Here is a 21,268-nt window from a genome sequence, read left to right as displayed (position 1 = left end):
GGGGTGTGGGAGTAGGGGAGTTTGTGAGGGGCTGTGGTTATGTGGGGGGCATAGGGTATGCTAGGGTGTGTGTATGTCATGGGGACTGTGGGAGAAGGGTGTGGGTGTGTGAAGTTTGTGGGGTGTGAGGGAAGGTAAGGGGACCCCCCACACTCTCCCCCACATGGTGTGCAGCCTCCACGGATGGCAGCAGCAGTAGGTGGGGGATTCAGGGTGCTCATGCCCAGAACAGGTGCTGGCTCCTATTGAGGCATGGCTCCAGCCAGTGCTGCATGTGGGGGGTAAGAAGTGCAGCCTGCCCACCCACCTCTATCATGGGGGCTCCATGCCACATGCCTGCAGCTCCTGTACTCATACTGGGAGAGCCCTGTGCTGGACTCTTCAGGGAAGCAGGGGGTGGGACTCCCTCCACTCCCAGCAGAGTCCATGGACCTGTGCAGGAGGGGGTGGAAGGCAGCCAGCTCACAGTGAGATCTGCATGTGGCAGAAATGCCACCGTCTGGGTCTCTCCCCAGAAATCTGTCCCTCTCAGCTTGGGATGCTGGGGCTGAATTCCTAAGGGAGGGAGGATTTTCCTCCCTGCCTACGTGACAAAAGCCTGGTGGCTAGGGTATGGTCCCTCTGGTCACTTGAGTGGGGGGAGGGAAAAGTCCCTGCTCATCTGCCCAGTTAACCAGTGATGCTTTTTAAATTGGTTGGCTAGTTGCCAACACTGCTGGCTTCTAGACTGCTGGGGTGAGAAAGGCTATATAAGGGTCTGATCCAAGAAGAAGAAGAGAAGCCATTTTACCAGCATGACACAAGCATCAGGACACAGGGAGAGAGTCTGATCCATCTGAAACGCTCTCTCTCTGGAAATCTCTGAGCCAGATCTCTACCATCTTCTGCATGATACTTTTAAGTGTTTTTAGAGAGCTAGTCAGCTCACAGTGATGCATTTGCATGTCAAACGGCTACCTCAGCCAGATTGTTTTGCTCAATGGTAATCCCTAGGTGTATACGATGCCATTTTGGTTCATCATATCTTCTAGCTAATGATATAAACCTTTAGATATCACTTTCCAAATGCTAAATAAAAGAAGTCTTTTTTGCAATGCTAAATAGCCCCAGAAGACCTTAACCTTGATCTAGTATGTTGATTTAACTTATTAAGGCAGAAAGCTTCTGTAGAAGTGTAATTGCAGATAGGCTCTTGAACTGCTACCTCATTCAAAGACTACAGCAATGTAATTTTCAAGGATTTCCATGGCTCTGGGAAGCCAGATCAAGTTATTTAAGTTTGAAGAGGGTATGAAGCATAATGTCTTTGAAATAATGCCATGCTAAACATTCTCAGGACTTGGTAAAACTATAAAGATTTAGCTGGCTTCATGTTAAATGCTATTAATTTGACCTCCTGTTTGCTTCCTCCATAACTTCCTCTGTGATCTTCTTCCAGGTTGCATTCAATGTCCTGCCATTCTGATCTACAAGCCAGTCTTCTCTTTTCTTTCAAGTGTCTCCTTGGCTAGGACAGAAATTACACATAAACTGGGATAAGTGATCAGAAACTGGTTCAAATCTGTAACAGAACAAAAGTTCAGTGAATATAAACTGCTTTCAAAATGGCTGAAACTGGTGTAAGATAAACCTGATTTAGATTAAATCTGTTTATTGAACTTCTGTTCCAAATCTCCTCCAGATTCAAATTAACTCACAGTTCCCCGGGATGCTTTGCACTGCCCCCCCCCAACAAACCCTCCTCCACCCCTCTTGTAGGGTACGTGAGCTAGCCTTGGCTCAAGCTGTCTGCTCAAACCAAGCAGGGAGGCATGCTTTAACACCCTTTGGCTTCTGGCCTGAGCCACTGCAGGCATGTGGCTGCATTTCTGGAATCAGAAGTGAATGTCTGTTATCAGTTCCATCTACACAAAGCTTAGACTAACCTGTGACAATTTAATCAATTTACCCTCGGGCTTTTTGACTGTCTGTACTTAGCCTTTAAGACTCAGTTCTTCTGGGATACCCACAAAGGTGATGTCCCTCAGTGAGGAAAGCCAGCTGCCCAATGGAAATGGAATGGTATGAAACAGTCTGTTCTTTGCACTTGCAAAGAACTCCAAATATTTTGCAAATATTACACTTCACAACACCATGGTTTGTCTATTTTGATAATTAGTAGTAAAGCTCAGGGTTGTCCTCAATTCATCAGAGCCACATATGCCACCCCTTCCTTTTTATAATATCTCACTGCATTCAAACCACAGGGATATAAGTTATGGGTAGACTGATTCATTCCTGTTCCTTGAGCAAACCCCTTCCAGGAATCATTTTGCCCCAAATGCTTCCTTCTATGCTTCACATGCTTCCCAAATGCTTGGCCCTAATTCTGGGAAGAGAAGACACAAAATGAGGTGGAGAAGGGCCAGAGGGCAGGAATAGGGAGTTGTGAGATTGCAATTAATACATGCCTTGTGTCTGCACTCTAGTATGCCTGGACGGTTCAGAACACCCAGCAGGGAGAGGCAGGCTGGAACCAAACTTGCCCTTAGCTCCCGAAGGTCAGAGGAGTTTCCAGGGCCAGACCAGACTGCTGCGGTGGGTTAAGCTTGGGGTTTTAATGTAGATGGTAGACATGTTCCCTGCAGGCAGCCCTGCATAGCAGTGTACACGTACCTCTTATAGATAAGTATCATCTCTGTTTCGCAGATGAGGAAACGGACACAGAGAAGTTAAGTGACTTGCACCCAAGGTCACAGCAAATTTATGGGATAGCAAGGAACAGAACCTGATCTCATTCCCTGCCTCGTGCTCTAACCACCATGCTTGAAACAACAGTATAGAGGTCCCTGCTCCTGCATCTGTGTTTATATCTCTGGCACAGTAGAGTGTGTCAACACTGAACCTGGATGCAAATTACTATTCAAGCATCAGTATTATCTGCTGCCTTGTTAATCACTGTAGCAGGTGGGATGTGGGTGTGAAGCCCAGAAGGAAGAACAAGGAGTTGCTACAGGGTGGGAAATGCAAAGAGGAGGAAATAAGAAAGACAACATAGGAAGTTAGGGGAAGAAGAAAAATACTAGGAACCAGGAAGAAAAGACTTGAAGGGCAGAAAAAGCAGTAGTACTGCATACAGATCAAATGCTACTGAATGTGAAAATAGGACACCAAAATACTAATGATAATGGAGGAGCTCTTCAAAGGCACAAATTACCAAAAGCTTTCCTTTGATCATCGTATAAACCAGAGCTGTCCAATTTCAGAGAATCTGAGGGTCCATACACTGTGCCAGCTCTGGGCCATATATCACACAGGCCACATGCCATGGGCACCATATGCCATGCAAGCCCCCAGGACCTCTGTCACACAAGCAACACAAACTCCTGACCCCCAATACATAAACCCCCAATCTGCTGCTCCCATGAGGTCAATGCAAGCCCATGTTTCAACCATTGTTGTGTGAGCTTCCTTGCTGCCACTGCAGGCACACAAGCAGTGCAAGTCCCCCACACAAGCTCCCCTACTAGTGGTGCCTGGTGGACAGCACAAGCCATTTCCCCAGCACGTGAGCAGCAAGCTTACTGACCCCCCTCCCAACATGCTGCCCTGCCCCAAAGACCCCAGCCATTGCCACAGCAGCAGAAACAATGGGGGAAGAGCTGGCCAGGCAGGAGCCTGCTGGCTGCATATTAACCCCTCACGGGACAGATGTGGCCTGTCATTAAGGGGAGACACTATGTGGAATGAGGAGAGCATTTTGTCCTTGAGTCATATCTTGGATATTAAAAGTGTAATTCAGCCTTTTCCACAGAGTAAATTTCATAGCTCTGGCCTTAGGCTGTGGTGCCCAACTGTCTCAATGATCATGAAGAGTGATGATTTGACCAACTGGAATATGGCAATTACTAGATATGATATGGATTGTCTCTGACCTTGATGAGACAGGTGAAAAGCTAGTGTCAAGGCATCACTTAAAAGGACTGTATCAAGAGGCAAACAAGGAGAAAAACATGAAGGTAATAGAACAGATGCAGCATAATGGCTGTAATATGTTGTAGATGAACGGGAAATCAAGAATAAATTAACATTAATATAATTAACAGCACTGCAATCAGAAACCATCAAAACCACAGTCTAAATCCAAAGCTTTATATGTACAGATGCACTGCATATTAACCAGAACAATGCCAGGAGGTAAGTAAGTAGTCAGAAATTTAAATCTTCTTCTGGGACTGAGATTCACCTGAAGAGTTAACAATGTTGTATATGACTCTTACAGCCTGAAAAGGAAGAGCTGTGACCTAATACCTGTCAACCAGGCACAAAAAAATCACATGTCAATGACCAAGTCAGAAAGCTGGAAATCAATCAGGTATCACGAGCCCAAGGATTCTCAGACTGTGTACAATGCTCACCCATCACCTGCTCTATCAAATAGTTCCCAGCCAGTGACAGGGAAACAACTTACCTTCACCTGTAACCTACTTGTACTAGAGTAGCAGGCTCCAAACTTAAATCAATCCATTCCACAAGTGCAAAACCCTTACTGCCTGCTACATCCCACTGCCTTCCCTGTACTGTCCACTCATTCATTCAGTCTGGAAGGGGGAATGAGAAGCAACAAAGTCTAGGCGTATAAAGGGAGTTATCAGTCCTCCTTACTTACTTATGCGGTCCTAATAATCACCAGGGATCCTGGTTTTCTCTGATTTAAAAAAATCCCCAATTTTCAGCTAAAAATAAGTAACCCAAATCCACGTTTTTCCATGATTAAAATAAAACACCACTACATACATATCTATTAGTGATGTTTCATTTAAGTCACATAAAAATGTGGATTTGGAGTTACTTTTTTAACCAAAAATTGGGGATTTTTTTAATCAGAGAAAACCAGGATCCCTGCTAATCACTAGTTATCTGAAGCTTTTAAGGAAATAAGTGTACGCAGTCATAAAGTGTGAAACTAGATCAAAACTTCAAGGTTTTGGTCTGGGCACAGTTCTGACGTTAAAAATATTTCAGTATTGTTTAGGTTCCAGGTACCGAAAAAATGAATTGTGGAAGGTTTAAATGTTTTAACAGCTAGTAGGGTGCATCTACATATTGCCCTATGGCAATGTAGTGATGCACTATGGCAACGTAGCAATCATGCGGTCTACATGTGATCGCCAACTATGTTGCCGTAGTGGGACGCACCCCCATAACGCACCACTATGGCAAAGTAGCAGCAAAATCTAACCATGAACTCCTGTACTGTGCTGTGCTTTAGTACTTCCAAAAGAAAGTACTAAAGTATGATGACATGTAGACACGCTCATAATGTCATAAAAAATATTGAAGCCCAGAGTAATACAGTTATACAAGTTAAGGATGATACTGCGTCCTGCCAGAAAAATAAGACATCTTCTAAACACAGGTAGCTAGCATCTAAAGACTCCCTTAAGAAATCCGGCTCATAGTACTGTGCACCCAGCCAGTGGTTTGACCATGTAACAAAGTTAGCATTTGTTCTAAAGCCAGTTGAAGTCAATGGATTGAGCAAACTCAGCTCTTCATGAGTCAACGGGAGCTGAGTGCTCAGTGTGTATGTCTACATGAGACATTAACTGCACAGTAGCCTAATAACACTTGGAACTCAGTAAGTGTGTCTACACAAGATGCTAATGAGCAGTAGACTAATTCTAATTGAGTTCGTACCTGTTATTAAAGTTACTAAACTTAATGTGCAGTAACAATGGTGCATTAATGCAAATGTAGATGTGCCCAGTGCAACCCAACAGCCTAGCCATTTATTCAGGTCCCAAGCAGTTCTCCCAGCTCAAAGTGTACCTTGTGTTTTTAGGGCTACATAATTGTTAGTATTGGGAACAGCTAATTGAAAGGCATCTGAATTCCCAGGCCTGTGGGAACTGGGTCCAGGTTGGAGCAGAACAGCCAGTACCACAGGACACCTACACACCCAACATGCTATAATTACAGCGTGTTGGATTAGACTTGATTAATCAAGTCTGATGGAGCATGGTAATTACTGCACTCCAGCAGACTCTAGCATCTCATGTATCAGTGTCCCCATGCTGAAAAATGGTGACAGGGGCGCTTCAACCAGAGCTCATTCAACAAGCTTTAGTTAAAGTGCTCCTGCTGCCATTTTTCAGCGGGGGAACACTGATACACAAGATGCTTCAAGTGCGTTAATTAGAGATGCTCTAATAAATGCATCCCCCCATGTATAAATGCACATATAAGAGCACATATATAAATGCCTCTAGTGCTGACTTCTCTGATGGTGATGAGCAGGGATCCTGGTTTTCTCTGATAAAAAAAATTCCCAGTTTTCAGATTTAAACAGTAACCCAAAATTCATATTTTCTATGATCAAAATGAAACACCACTATTGTATATATATCTATATATTAGTGGTGTTTCATTTTAATCATGGAAAAATGTGGATTTTGGGTTACTTTTTTTAATCCTAAAATTGGGAATTGTTTTTATCCGAGAAAACCAGGAGCCCAGGTGATCATACTGTTCTGAAGCTATTGGGCAATATGCATAAATGCTATTACATTTCTGGCTTCAATTCAGGTGTATGCAAGTAAAACCTACTGACAATATTAGTCAGGTGGGTAGGAGTATAACATGCCACAGTTGTTATTGGTAGTGTGTCCCTTGCAGCCTGAGTTTTCAGTAAGCTGTTAGGCTGCTTCATAGAAGCATAAGTTAGCTGAAGTTAGGAGTGAGTTAGGCCAAGAAGAAAAACAACAGCAGTAGAAGCAAAGGATGCTTTCTTTACTGGGATGATGAATGAAGTTACACACTGAGTTTGTGGTAAAGATGGTCCAATAACTCCATCACTAGGCCTGGCCTCCCTCTTAACTAGTCATAGCAATTGCAATGGTCCAACATACTGGAATTCCTCTTTTCTTTTTCTTTGCAGTCAAAAGAAAAGAAAAAAAAAACATTTTAGTTACATTTTTCCAATTTTTCTAGTAAAGTATTTCTCCCCCACAAAATCCCTGAAGTATTGTGATGTTTTTCAATTGTAATGTTTTCACAGGATATTTCTAAAAACAAATTCCATTAAATTTCCCATGAAAAGCAGTATGCATGTTCAATCAGCTTTAGTTCTTTGCTCTGGTTTGCCTTCTATCTCACTGTGCATCCTCACACAGAAAATCTGGAGTTTGATCTTTTTAGATGGGAGAGGTGTACTTTATAGGTTATGAGTGTGATTCCTATAAGGATAAAATTGTAATGACCAGACTGATGTAATTCTATAGCAGGGATCAGCATGCATGCTGAGCATAGCACACAAGGCCATTTTGTTCAGCACACCACTGCCAGCCTGGGCTCTAAGCAGCTGCTGCCAGTCATGAAGCCCAGGCTGCTCCCAGCCTCCCTGGGCTCCCAGAGAGGCTGCAAGCCCCTGCTGCAAGCAGACGGGGCTCCGTGGGCCGGCTGCAGCTGGGAGGCTACAAACAGCTCCTCCAGGCTCCGCATGTCAGCACTCCAGCACCTTCCAAGGTAGATATTGTGGTTTTTTCAGCACTCCAGCCAAAACACATTGCCTAACCCTGTTCTATAGGAACTGCACATGAATAACTGAAAACAGATTTTGTCCCTTAAAAATGCTAAGCACAGAACTAATGTTGCATTCCTTGTGAACCCAAAACCTGCTGTTGAACTCAGTGGGCGGGCACTGCAGGGTAAAGGTGCAATACTGAAACATTTTCATTATACCATACTTATTTGTATGCCATGTATAACTTTTCCCCTGAAATTAGTCATCCAAAACTGGGGTCTGTGTCTCAAGTGGGGAAACAGATCTCTCCACTAAAATGGAAGCAAGGGAGGTGCAGGAATGGCAGTAGAGGGCTGTGCTCAGTATTGCTCACCTAGGCCTTACGGAGCAGGGGCTGGGTCCCACTGTCAGTGGACATATTAACATAGGCATTAATGCACCATAATCACAGCACAGTAAGTTTAGTACCTGTAATAACAGATACTAATGTCATGCGCCATAATCGGCGCTATTGTGCAGTAGCACTGGCACTTGCTTTTTACATTACTCTAATGCACAGTACATTAGTAGAATTAGTCTACTGTGCTTATAGCATCTCACGCAGATTTGCCCAGTGTTAGTCCCTTGTTTCCTCCAGGTTTAACCCTCTTATTTAACTGCAGCCAAAGGGTTAAGCCCTGGGTGAGCTGCCACTATGACATGTAAGGCTCTGGAAAATTATTTTTTTTCCCTTCATCCTGCTTTCCCAGACAAGATGTTTGTCTTATTTGAGGGAGTGTGAAATATGGTATGCTCCTTTTCTCCCTGAATTGATAGAAGTTTTTGCCTTTTACTGTACTAGGAGCAGCATCAGACTCTTGGTTCTCTTTTGTAAGGATCAAAAGGGCATTTTAATAAAATGTATGAGCTAGGATATGGTAGCCCAGATCATATGTGCTGGGGAAGAATCTCTTATGGATTAGAAAAAAGCATCTAGAGATCTTTTAGGTGGGCAAATTAAAGAGGTAAAGATACTACTTTGTAGCCCTCTGATAAGAGCTTTGAATAACTGAACAAGTGTATAAATCACAGTGCTCTATGCCATAATACTTCAGCTTCATCAGAAAAATGTTATATCACCATTAAATGACTATCTCAATCATAGATGAAATTTCCTCCTGCTTTGTTAGCTGTAAGAGGTGCTGCGTGTAAAATGAACAGTCAAGTGAAGGTTTTAATCTATTTGCTTTTTTATTTTTTTCTGTTTTCAGGAAACAGTCTTAAAGGGCAAGTGGAGAGAGAGGATCATATTTTGTCATTGCAGTGTCATTGGTCTTGCCATAAGTCAAAGATGAATTTGTCACTGAAATACACATTAGTTCTGTGATTGAAGTGCTAGACTGCGATTGTGTCTTCATGAGACACTTTACTGTGCAGTAGCTTAGATTACTGTTCAGTAAGCATGTGTGTCTACATGTGCACATGTTTACTGTGCAGTAAACCCCGCTAATCACAGGTAAGTTTGCTACCTGCAAATGCAAGGAGCAAATTTACTTGCAATTACTAATTGTGCAGTAGCACTCATGTAGATGCCTGCTCCTGGTCAGCTGGCCACCAGGAGCAGGAGATTGCTCCCTGCCCCCGGGAACTGTCTGCTGCTGGGCCGGGCTCTGCCACTGGAGCCCAGGTGGGGATTATGTCCCCCTGCCCCAGCAGCAGGGAGTTCCAAACCCCCTGCTCTGAGATTGCAATTGCAGAGTGGGGGCTGAGAGATCCATATCTCCCAGCCTGAGGTCCATGGTTGCAGGGCTTCGAGATCCTTATCTCCTAGTGCCAGCTCTGTGGTTGTGGGGCCGGCGCTGGGAGATCTGTATCTCCCAGCCCAAGCTCAATGGTTGTTGGAACCTACCATGAATGAGTCATGCCTTCTGAGGCTGGGAGGGCATGGGGATAGCCCGCAGCAGCAGTGTCAGCGGCGGGGACATGGTGGCAGCAAGCGGTGACCACCTGCAGTTGGCTGCGGTGATGTCACCAGTGAGGGTGGGCCAAGTGGGGACCACCTACACGTGGCCGCAACAGTGTCTGTGGCAAGGGGAGCTGCCTAGCAGTGACCACCCACAGGTGGTGCCACGGGTGGTGGTGGCAACCCATTTCAGGGGGAGCATGTGCCCCCTGTGCCCCCATGCATCACCTATGGGACCTACCCTACCCCTGTAGCTTTTTCCAAGCCCTGTGCCTTGATCATCCAATTGGGACACGGGGCTGGGACCTGTCCCTGCAATTGCAGAGTGGGGACTGTCCCAGTCAGGGTCAGGTCCCACCCCCATACCCCAATTGGGTGATCAAGGCATGGGGCTTGGAAAAAGCTGCAGGGATGGGGATAGGCCCCAGCCCCCTGCCCCAATCCGCTGGGTGGGGCAGGTAGCAGCTAGCTACCGGCAGATTGGAATAGGGGGCTGGGATCTGCTCCTCCCCTGCAACTCCTTCCAAGTCCTCTGCTCCTGATTGGGGTGCTGGAGCCAGGAGCCCACTGCTGTCAGGGCAGGGGTACATTGTCCCCACCCTGGCAGCAGACAGTCCCCAGGTAGCAGACTGCAATGTCCTGGCCCAGTACCCACTGCCAGCCCTGGTGGTGGCAGGGGCCCATTGCAGGACCCTAGGAAGCAGGAGCAGTTTGCTGCCATTAGCAGCAAATCTGCTCCCATTGCACTACATGTGCAGATGCCTGCCCAGGACTGTTGACTTATGAGTAGTTTACTCATTAGTAAACTACTCCCAGATCTGATGCATATGTAGACACAGCCTGTGACTCAGGAGTTTTTGGTTCAGTTTTAAATTCTGTGTGCATCAGGCAAAGGCATAAATTCTATTTAGGGCACTGTTTATGTATGAATACTAGCTGTGTTATCAGAAGTTCTTAATACAGTGTAAAAGCTTCTGCATTTCAGCAGACTGTTTAATCCTGACTCCAATTTAAATCACTGTACATTAAAAAAGAACTATTTGGTTACGGGTTTGTCTACATGTGGTATCATTCAGACTACTTCAGGTATATAGATACTTCTTTTGCAATAAAGGTACAGACATACAGGCAATTTACTGCAGGGTAAAAGAGACAGACTTTACTGGGTGCATCTACATGAGATGCTTTACTGCACATTAGACTAATCTAATGCTCAATGGGCTCTTCTACACATGACGCTACATTGCTGTAGTAGCACACTACAGCAATGTAATGTCAGTGGGCACAAGCCATGATGCCACAGCTATATGGCTGTTGCAACGCGCACCCTTGTTATAGCATCTAAAAATAACTGCGCCTCCAGCAGGGCACAGTATGGGCTGTTACTGCACCGTCATTTAGTACTTCCAAAAGGAGCACTTGTAGACATGCCCAGTAAAGCATCACCATCTGTATGTGCCAAGCAGTTACTGCACACTAGATTACTCTAATGCACCATTTTCTAGTACCTGTAAACGCAAGTACTAGAAATTGGCACATTAAACTAATACACTGAAGTACATATATAGACACTGACCAGGACCAAATTGCTCATTGTCAGCCTAGGCAGCAAGGGGCCACAGGGGCAGGGAGAGCTGTCCTGGCTTGGTGGAATGCCGCCTTCCAGCTATGTGGAGACCAGGACGCGTGGCTAGGAGGCAGCTGCCTGGCAGATGAGACAGTTCTCCCTGCCGCAAGGAGATCAGGACTAGCCCTCATACCCCCTGCCAGCCCAGGGCTGGGACCCAGGGGAGCCAGGAGCTTGCCCTGGCTGTTTCCAGAGGGCAGAACAGGGCAGGAGCAGCCCTGGAATGAACTATTTTCACTGAAAGCAAATTTTCTCCTGATGGGCACACATTCAGATGCATGCAGGGCTGCAGTTCAATACACCTGAATTTTCTGAGCAGAAAATTCAGGTACATTAATTGCATGTGTAGATGCGGCCACAATGTGTCACTTGCTCTGTGGTAATTGAGTATGTGCATTCTCTTACCCCACAGTAACAGGAAGCTAACCAGGATAGCACAGTCCTTAGTGAGAGAAGGGGAAGTTACCAGTTTAATTTCCATTTATCACAGAGTAAAACTTTACATGAAAACAGTTACTGTGGAGGAGCTGGTGCATGGTAAAGCCTCCTTTTCACTCCCTCATAATTTATTTGTAAGTCTGTAACCTAGGAACAACTTGCTCCCATTTAGTTGAATGCACTCTCAAAGTACAGGGGTGCAGTGAAGGAGTGAAACAATATTTACCACCCCATTTGAGTCTTCTTTGGGTTTTTCCAGGTATCCAAATTCCTATTTCTTGTTTTAATTCATGGTTTATATTTAGTTATTTTGACATTTTTTTTCTTTTTCACTGAGTGTTCTTCTTCTGTCAATGAGTATATGTGAAATTGCCACTGGCAAAATGACTCATTCCAGTCATTTTTGCTACACTTCTCCTCAAAGTGTGACTTTGAATAGGAAAACTGGAAAAATCAGAGTGGTGCGGAAGTTGCAGGGCACTGTGTGTGAATGTAATGGGGTAAGGAGGGACTGCAGCAATTATTAGAGGTGGCTGGGGAAAAGTGTTGCAGCCCACACATTTTCTTGATTTTTCATTTTTTTTTTTTTTTGGATATATATTTTACATGGGGACAAAGCCAAGACTCTTCAAAGAAACAATCCGCTAAGAGAGATGGAGACAGCTCCATCCCAGAATAGCCAGTTGGGCACTCTCCTGGCATGTGGGAGCCTGAGGCTCAGTTCCCCTAGTCTGAATCAGGCTGAACTGGTTCTTGCAATTCACATTGCAGGTGAGTGCCCTAACCACTGTGGATGTTTATAGACGTGCTCCAGGAGGCACGGGGGCGGAGGGCGGGGAACAGGCATGCACTTTAATTAGCACAGCTAATTAAAAACATCCAGAGCATCATGTGTATCAGCGTCCCTATCCTGAAAAATGGAGGTGCGGTGCTTTGAACTAAATCTCATTAAACAAAGCTAAAGTGTAAAGTGCCCTGCTGTTATTTTTCAGCATGGGGACACTGATACACATAACACTGGAATCTGCTGGAGCATGGTAAAAATGGATTAATTAAGTCTGCTTCTATGCTTTGGAATTACAGCATCAGAGCAGCTTCCCTGCACATAAATAGAAGCCCCTTGTGTAGCAATCCCTCTGCTGTTATCCAAGGTGTTTGAGATCCTTCTAGAGTCTGAATCACTTTGCTCTGTTTGTACTCAGTCTGTGGTTTTAACAATAATGCCACAAGGAATCCAAAAACTAAAAGCCACAGAACAAACAAAAATTTTTCACAGCTCTTGTAGGTATTCTAATGTGTGCCCCCCACCACCACCTTTTTCCCCGCCAAATGATTTATATGGCAGTAGCAGAAGGTTCAATAAAGGCGTGTTTCAAATTATTTATAGGCAATCCAATCCATTTTAAAGGAAGTCACTTCAGCTACCACCCTGTTGGAATTAGCAACAGACTTGTTGGAATGATGGCCCAACAAGTATCTTCTCTACCTTCTTTTGAGAAGATAAATACAAGGACCCATGTACTGAGTCAGTAGCATGTGAAGAAAAATTCAGTTTCATCATCCAGAGACTGTGAATACAACTACACTGACAGCTTTAGCAGCAGGGCCTTCCTAGGACTCACAGTGCAGCTCTACACCACTTGATGGGCCAGCCCCACTGGTACTGTCCATCAGCCTACAGTCCTTTTATAAAAATGGGCCTGATCTGTGTGTAGAAAAGACTACTACAGGAATAGTGAACTAATAGACTATGACTTGAAATTGACAGTCTCGGCTATCTTTAACCAAGCTAATGTGCATGTGCAATGTAAGTCAGGCTAGAATTTTCATTCTGAGGGCCTAACATAGAAGCATCTTGTAGGAGACACTGGGAACATCTACACTTGCAATTAATGCAATTAAATATACTCTGACTCAATCTAAGCCTGAGTAAACTAATCCCAACTTCACTGCCTACACATGCCTTTAAAAACAACAATTTACTGCGCTGCCAGATACCACTTGTATCTGACAGGACTATCTGGCAGTGCAGTAAATTAACCTACTATGCCCTAATTGTTGCACACATGTAGATGGTGACACTTTACTGTGCAGCAAATCAATATGCTGAGCAGTACAGTGTCTCATGTAGACGTACCCACTCTGTTCAAGCCTGAGCCATAACAGCTCAGGTAGCTTTTCCATGGATTGAAAAACAATAGAACCTCAGGTAAACCAGAGGAAGGTAGTTTTGATTAATTTTCTTTATCACTTTCTTCCTTATGCCTACTTTTCTTTATTTTCTCCTCTGAGTAATGGGGATAGCTATTACAACTCAGACCATAATATTTCTCAAAAGTACAACACATTCTAGATGGTCATCAACAGCTCACTGACACTCCTTCTTGTGGACCCAACACTTCCTGAGAGCTATCCCATTCAAAAGCAGGCCCCGTCTCCTGGTCCAGCCTTCCAAAGGGAACACAGAAATACTACCTACCTAAGATAGAAGACCTTTCACTGATGCTGTTAACTTACCACTTGATAGGGAAATGGAGTTTCTGATTTTTTTCTTTTGTTCTCCTGTCTTCTCTTTTATCTGCGTTTTCCTGCAGCAATCAACTCAACAAAGGTAATTACTTTTAAGTAAGCCTGGAATGCTTGACTGCAACTGAGTCTCCATAACTCAAGAGAAGAATTTAAAAAATAAATGTTAGTTGTGTTACTTGCCTTACCCCTCCCTTCAAGTAAAATAAATGGGCCAGGACTTCAACTTCATGTAGGCTGCTTGTTGCTTTGTACAAATGGAGCAGATCCCCACGTGCAGGGAAAAGTGCTTGTAGAGGCACAAATAAAAGCAGCACAAATTTGTGCTTTTGCTTTGTTCCCCATCACACCCCCCTACATATGCACTTCGGTGTACACCACATTGTCCCAGGTAGGGGGTAGGGGAGGTTGGAGCCAGCACCTGTGGCAGCCCCAGCAGTATTACCGGGTGTCCTGGTGCATCTGGGGTGCAGATCCAGAAGCACAGAGCCGGGCCACCAGCCAGAGCAGTGCTCTGGACGGCCAGCCCTCCATTTGCTGTGGTGCACACTACTGACACGTGTTCTGTGCCACTTTTTTCCCAGGTTTTTTTTGCCACTGGGATTTCCTGGTAGCAAATTTTGCCACCATGCTGTAAATTTGCTGCACAGAACACATTTTCACATTCCCCACATGCAGTTTGTGGTGCCACAAACCACACACAACCCTGCATATGAGGACCCACCCACTGAGGGCTGGTATGAAGACTATCAAAATGAAGGGACATGGTTTTCACGTACTGACTTACTTCACATGAAAAATGGGCTTTGAGAATAGAACTGTTTGCCTCTTTGAGACCTTGTTTGAATTAGTGCTTTTTTACTTGCTCCTTAGAATGGGGTTCTCAGTAACTGTAAATTACAGTAAATTTGTAATTTACAGAGATTTGTACATCTGTAAGTTACAGAGAACTTCCCACTGTTAGAACTGTAACAAGCAACAACAAAATAAAACCCAAGGCCTGCCTTTAATTCTTTATTAATGCTGGAATTTCTGTAGAATGTTCACTTTCCTGCCTAGGAAGGGACAGGCAATTGTGCATGGCAGTACACATTGTCCAAAGGAAGCAATTCATCACAGGCTAAGAAGAACTCACTGAAGCTCATCTTTGCAAACAGAAGTCATATGACCTGAAACACTAGAAGCCAAGAAGCTCTCCTGTCCAGTCTGTTGATAAACAGGGAGAAGAATGGCCACAGACATAGGTCATTTGCATAAGCCTTTCCCTTCAGGATTCCTCCAGTGAAAGTTTGAGGGACACTGTTCCTTCTAACTGCAGATCAAGTTGGGTAATGAAACTGGCATGACATAAGAGGGAGAAAAGGTTTCTGTTTTCACTGGCTCTCCTTTGCTGAGAGCTCTGTGCTAAAAGGAGGCTTCTTTGATGAGGTGAATTGTGGAGGAGGCTCTTCACCAAGGCTACAGAAAATAGATGAAAGCCTGAGGGAGCTCTATCTGATGAGGTTCTTCCTACCTGCACACCTACCAAATAAAGAAAAATGAAAGTACTTTGACTGGATTCAGTGGCAGAGCTATAGAACAGAACAAGTGAAGACAGGACTGCCTCATGAACATTAGCACTCCAAGACTACACAACCCATTGGGCGTATCTACACAAGATGCCTACATATGCAGTTATTACTGCACAGTCATTTAGTACTTGCATAACCAAGTACTAAATGACTGTACAGGAACTGGTGTGGCTGAGCAGTAGCATGCCAGCACAGTTGTCTAGTGATGCTTACTGCATAGTAGCTCATTACTACTGCTCAGTAGTGTAATTACTACTGTGCAGTAAGCATCTCATGTAGACACAGCCACTGACACCAAACAAAAAAGTGGGGATTAATAGCTGGGAAGGAAAAGACAGAGGAAAAGGGCATTGGCTTATTGACCATTCAGGATGGTGGCTGGAAGATATGACTTAATAGATTACAGCCATGGCTACCAAGGGGGCTGTTGTATTTATCAATCATATCAGTGATTCTCAACAAGGTTGTTGTAGGGTTCCTTGAGAACCTTGCTAGGGCGCTGTACGGTGCCACACAATGTTAGCACTCTTAGGTGCCCAAACATGATTCATGAGAGGAACCCAAAAATATCACATAGAAATTTATAGTATTAAAACTATTGTCTTGTGATCTTTCTGAGTTGTTTGCAACAAAAGAATTGCTCTATAATTTTTCTGTAGTCAAAAAATCAAGTAAAAGCTAAGAGCTGGCATTTTCTGAGAGATGCTTTGAATCTAATGAAGGGTGCCGTCAGTGTAAAAAGGTTGAAACTGCTGAAGATACAGATGGATTGCTACTATATTCCCCAACAGTTCCCCTTGTTTCATACAAATTTAGCTTACAAGTGGGGAAATTATGGGTATTAAGGCTGTCAAGGGAAAGGATTAAGCATTATCAGGAATTCTGGGTATGACCGTGAGACACTAGTATTTTGTAAGTTTTAGGGACATAACACCTGACAAGGAGGGTTTCCTCTCTGTCTGTGCCTCTTGCTCTCTATCCTCTTATCTTCATATCCTCAGCTAGTTTTCAAAATCTGAGTCCAATACATCAAACTATTTAGTTGTTTTTCCTTAGCAGCCATGGTGACCCTGAATAAATACATTCAGCTTTATGTATGCAAACAGTGTTCATCTCCGGCTCTGCCCTGTTTTTCATTGATGTCAATGTACCTTTGCCATACAAACCTCCCTTTCCTAATGATTCAGTTCCAGGAAGCTTGTCTGTATTCATGCAGAATACCCAATAAATAAATGCTTTCCTCAATGTAGTGTGGCATGTTCCAGTAATTACTTTGCTTCAGTTTACCAGTGTTCTCAGGATCAAGATTAATAAGGCATTGGCTCTCGGCAAAGACTCTTAAATAAAGGACTGGTACTTCAGGTTTAGCCTACTCTATTGATTAGACAGCTCTATTTGTCTCCTTCTGCTGCCTGAAATAATTTGCAGCTATTTTTCCAGCCTTCACCTAGTCTAGACAATTGGAATGTTTACAATGCTGCAACTGAGATTACTTTAACTCAAATGCTGCTAAGCATAAACTAGAAGTTGTATTGCCTAGTAATTAGAGCAAGGGGTGAGAAACTAGAATTCCTCCAGGGCTTTCTTTATGGGCCTGCTACAGTCATTGTGTGATATTGTGTAAGGTAAGAAAGTACAGTGTCCCTGCTACAGATGAATAAACATGGCATAAGGGAGGAAGTTTTCAAGAGCACAAAGGTTTCTTGAGTGCCTGAAAGTCAGTAGTGTCCAGGCACCCAAAACATTTGTACACTTGAAAACTCTCTTCATCTTTGCCTAATTTACTTATGTGTAATTTGGGCTTCCTGTATTCTTACCTTCGAGAAATATTGTGCAGCTTAGTGAATTAGCATTTGTGAGGTACTTTGAGATCCATAGAAGGCAGGCACAAGAATTATATAATATTACCTGTAGACCAGGGTGATAAAACCTTTTCATAAGATCATCTCTCAACCAAAAGACTGCATAGGGAAATGTCTCCACCCCATAGCAATGACGAAACCTGGCTTTGGCATCTACAGAAACAGCTTGCACAGAAAAATAATAGAGGGGAAGTATTCAAATGTTATTTACTTGCTTTTAATCGTATTGCCCACTTCCTCTCTATATTTCAACTTCCCTAAACATTATCAGTGTCAAATCTCCTCCCTCCCTCAGCACAGGTTTTCTTGAGATTTGAAGTATGTAAGCTCTGCTTCCCCCTGCTCTAAGGGAGGGACACCCTTGTGTGCACTAGACTGAGAAAGGAGGTGGTAAAGCTACTCCAGGAGGGCTGACTACTTATGGATGCTCTCAAGACATTGGTTTCCAGTCTGCTTAGACCAACCAAAAGGGATGCCCTGGGGTGGCTTTACCACATTTCTGGGACTGGGAGTGGGTGGGTGGATCATGCTTGAGAGCATCCCTCCCTGAGAGCACTGGGAATGCAATGTAGACATACCTTCAGTTCCCTTTAACCACAGATGATGGTCTCTTACTAGCAGCTCGTAGGCCTAGTCCCTAGGCTGGCACTGGTACCTCAGCTTTACTCCCATTTCTTTTTCTGTGTCAGGGCTGTCCAAGTTCAAAGTGGCTGGGGACCATATGGTGCATGGGCTTCACACATCATGAGGACAGCACTAGCAGGGGTCATGGGCCCCCCAGGCAGCACACCCCATTTACATGCGAGTGGGTGCTCCACCCCCTGCTGCACCCCGAGCAAAGGTGGTTTTCTGCAGGCTTCTTTGTGGCACCATGTTGCATGGGATGCTCCTGGCTGCCTGCTCACCTGGTACTGGCCCTGGGACGGGAACATGCAGCAGAATCTGGGGAAGGGAAGCCCTGAGACCCCAGCTGCTGCTGCTGCCAGTGCAGTAGGAACAGCAGTGACTGGATAGGAGCCCAGAGGCCACATGTTAACTCCTTGTAGGCTGTATGAGTACCACAGGCCACTAGTTGGACATCCCCGTTCTATGTGACAGCAGTGTGACAGCTCCTGTTTCTTTTTCACTGCTTGGACATATAAACAAAGACAGCTTGTTCACTACAAAGCTTAAATGCCAGGAGAAACTGAGAACAGAAGGAAAGAACCAACGCCAAGTGACCAAGCTAGCTTTCTGTAATCAGGGACTCTCTGTATAGACATTTTAGCTGTATTATACAGCTCATTAAGGACTAAGCCTCAACTGCCTTACCAAGTAATACAAAGCTTACAATAAATGTTGTGTCCTAGGTTGCTAGGATCATCTACTGGTACCGATTGCCTGGGTAGAACTGGCCACGGCTGTCTGAGTGCCCACAGCAGGCTCCACTCAAAGTGCTTGGGTGTGAATGCTTTATACAAGCCACAGCCCCTACAGTACTCTGTGGGTTTTCAACAAGACATTCTTCTCTGTCGTAGCCCCAGTGTACCTCTACTTTCCTAGCACTGGGCCTTGCTTCTAGTTTCCTAGTCCTGATCCCTGAATCTGCTCTCTTTTCCATAGCTCCTCCCAGAACCCTTTGCCTATCTTCTAGTCTCCGGCTCCTGCCTGCATCCCCACCTTCTGCCACTTAGATCTGTGCCCATCTTTACTGAAAAACATACTCCTTCTGAACACTGACTCAGTCACAATACACAAGCTTTATATAGACATTTTCCACTATCTCATGCCACAAGTATGACTACCCACTCCCACAAAAAGGACTGTCCTCAGGAAAATTGTTAGAATGCCTGAGCGCTGGTTCAAATGGGCTGTATCTACATGAGACACTGACTGCACAGTAGCTTGTTACTACTGTGCAGTAGCATTGCATCGCATGAAGCATGACAGGACGCTACTGTGCAGTAGTAACAAGATACTGAGCAGTCAGCATCACCTAAAAGCTGTTCAGTGATGCTGCTGCACAGTAACTCCAGTTACTGCACAGTCATTTAGTATGTGTGTATGCAAGTGGCCATAACTGCACAGCGATGACCACTTAATGACTTGTGTAGACGTGGCCATGCAGTGTTAAAAATAAATCCTAACTGTCTTTTTTAGAAGTACAACAAATCCACCTTCCACAACCTGGTGGGCCCTTAGCTAGTCAGTCTGATCAGTATTTATTGTTCTGCACTGCCAGGGACTCAGCCTTAAGACCTACTCTTAGATTTCTTTTTGTTCTCAAGTGTCAGGTACACAGGCTTTCACTATATAACACTCCCTGTCCCTCATCTATGAAGCTGTAACAGCAGCAGCTTAGAAGAAAATTGCATGTTCCATCCCCTACCTGGATTTTCAGCTATACTATAATTGCTGCCTGCTGGCTACAGATTGTGGTAGAAAAGCAGAAATAATCAGGGCGCAAAATATCAAAGACATACAAAGATGCTAAAACAAGGAAGATTGCCACCACTTACATTTTCTGAACAAACTTGTGATAGCAAGAAAGCAGGCAAGTAAGTTTTAGCCCAAGTGGATAGCAACACTGATTTTCTTTTATTGCTTTCCCCCAACACTATTTGGTGGAAAGTATACAAAATTTCATAGACTTTAGAGCTGGAAGGGACATCAAAGATCATGAACTCCAGTCCCCTGCTCCAGGGGCAGGAAGTCAGCTAGGGTCAAAAAATCCCAGCAAGATAAGCATCCAAACATTTCTTGAATGAGTCCAGGGTAGGTGCCTGCCCCACTTCTGGAGGGAATCTATTCCAGGTCCTGGGCGCTCGGACAGTAAAGAAATGTTTTCTTATACCCAGCCTAAAACAGTCTTGAAGGAGTTTATGACCATTGGTCCTTGTTTTTCCTTGGGGCACTCTGGTGAACAGACATTCTTCCAGATCCTACTGTACACCTCTTATGTACTTATAGGCAGCTACCAGGTCCCCCCTGACCCTGTGCCTTTCCAGGCTGAAGAGTCCCATGGCTCTCAGCCTCTCATTATAGGGCCTGTTATCTTGCCTTCTGATCATGCGCGTGGCTCTCCTCTGGACTCTGTCAAAATTCTCGACATCCTTCTTGAATTGTGGAGCCCAGAATTGGATGCAATACTACAGCTGCGGCCTCATCAAGGCCAAGTACAGCGGGAGGATAACATCCTGAGATTTACTTGAGAAGCACCTATGGATGCAAGCCATAGTTTGGTTTGCTTTACCACCTGCAACATTGCATTGGTGGTGCATGTTCATCTTGTGGTCAATCATGACCCCCAAGTCTCTTTCAGCAATGATGCTAGCAAGAGTAGCACTGCTGAACCTATAAGCTTGCTGTGGGGTTTTTTTCCTGAGATGGAGAACCTTACATTTGTCGATCATCAGGTTTGTATCCACCCATTTACTAAGTTTATCCAAGTCAGCCTGGATCACTAGCCTGTCCTCAAGTGTAGATGCTATGCCCCGAAATTTAGTGTCATCGGCAAACTTAGCCAGTGCACTTCTGACACCAATGTCCACATTGTTGATAAAGATGTTAAAGAGAACTGGGCCAAGGACAGAGTCTTGGGGGACACCAGTGGTCGCAGAGCACCATAATGATTTGCTACCATCAACCACTACTCTCTGGGTCCGACCTCAGAGCCAATTTCCCAGCCACCGGACTGTGGTGTAGCCAAGGCCACTGTTGGCCAATTTTTCCATGAGGAGGTCATGGTACATCAAATCAAAAGCTTTTTAAAAGTCCAGATATGATGTCAATCTCTTCTCCCTTGTCCAGGTAATATGT

This window comes from Gavialis gangeticus, unplaced genomic scaffold (assembly GCF_001723915.1).
Source record: "Gavialis gangeticus isolate Ggan-Ray unplaced genomic scaffold, GavGan_comp1, whole genome shotgun sequence".
Classification (NCBI taxonomy): domain Eukaryota; kingdom Metazoa; phylum Chordata; order Crocodylia; family Gavialidae; genus Gavialis; species Gavialis gangeticus.
This window is presented reverse-complemented; position numbering follows the sequence as displayed.